This window comes from Ammospiza nelsoni, chromosome 3 (genome assembly GCF_027579445.1).
Source record: "Ammospiza nelsoni isolate bAmmNel1 chromosome 3, bAmmNel1.pri, whole genome shotgun sequence".
NCBI lineage: Eukaryota > Metazoa > Chordata > Aves > Passeriformes > Passerellidae > Ammospiza > Ammospiza nelsoni.
In genome coordinates, this window is record NC_080635.1 from 29108732 (window position 1) to 29109967 (window position 1236).

The 1236-nt window shown below is 56.3% G+C and overlaps 1 non-coding gene across 1 annotated transcript; it reads right to left on the reverse strand.

Moving 5' to 3' along the window:
• Positions 1-883: 883 nt before the first annotated feature.
• TRNASTOP-UCA (transfer RNA opal suppressor (anticodon UCA)) lies at positions 884-970 on the reverse strand. The gene has a single exon. It is a non-coding gene; the product is annotated as a tRNA-Sec (tRNA).
• Between the last annotated feature and the right edge of the window lie 266 nt (positions 971-1236).

The following is a 1236-nucleotide window of genomic DNA, read 5'->3' on the forward strand; positions in this document are numbered from 1 at the left end:
AAGGCTGCTCCTCCCCAGCCAGCTCAGGGGTCTGCAGGCTCGAAGCAGTAGCAGCCATCAGCAATGGTCTCAGGGCTCCCTGTGCCCTTCCCTTCTCCTAGGCCTTCAGCTGGAGTGACTCATTCCATGTAAAGAAAGCACAGTCACTCTGGCTTAGATCCTCAGGGGTGCCTACCTACTTAACTCCGGATGGCACTGTGCCCCTCAAAAAGCACCCAGGAACGCCGGGGAGTTGATAATTCACTCAGTATTCTGTAATTCACCAGGCAGAATTGCCCTCTCTGCCTGCGGGGCTGGGAGATAATGTGAAATTGCCCTTCCAATCCTCGCTGTCCCCTGCGGTGGGGCTGGCTGGGGTCTGATCCTAACTAGAGGCTCCACAAATCATCAACTGGAGAGTTGTTGCAACAGGATATCACAAAATAAATGCCTTCTGCTTGAAGAATATGTTTTTTAGCTTGACGCTAACCTTTATTTTTCGTGGGGCTGGGTGACATTATTAGCACCCGTGCTTGCTGCTGAAGTGAAGCATCTTTGTTGCAGCGTGGGTGGGAGATGGGTTATCGTCAATATGGAGCAGATCTAGAGAATGACTTCTGTTATTTACTTCTTTTCTGTTCTTGTAGGACATGTGACACAGTTTAACAAAGATCTGCTTAGCTGAAAAATCCAATTAAAACGTGAATTGTCCTTCCGCTGTGCCTGGCACGCTGCCATTCCAGCAGTCCAGTGCAGTGGGAATAAAGTGGAAGAAGAGAAAACGAAACGTGCGGTGACACTTGGGGACAGCGCGGCGAGCGCTGCCCTTTTCCCTCAGGACCGTCGGGCTCGGCACTGCCGGGACAAAAGCGATGGGCCGGGCAGGATCCCGGCGCGGCCGCCCCGCCCGAAAGGTGGAATTGAACCACTCTGTCGCTAGACAGCTACAGGTTTGAAGCCTGCACCCCAGACCACTGAGGGTCATCCGGGCAATTTGTAGAATTCATGTGACTCCTTATATGAATTCCCCTATCCTTTTTGCCCCAAGGTAACGGCGAGCGGTGTTTTCCTGCAGGCACGGTCCCTCACCGTTTTCCCCATGCTAGCGCTGCCCTCAGGGAGCGCAGGGCGCGGCGGGGGCGCGAGGGGCGGCCGGGGCTGCCCCCGCCGCCATCCCAGCGGCCCGCGGCGCTGATGCAAATCGGCGGGCGGTGATTGGCTGTCCCGCGGGGGGGCGGGGCCGGCCCGGCGGGTGAG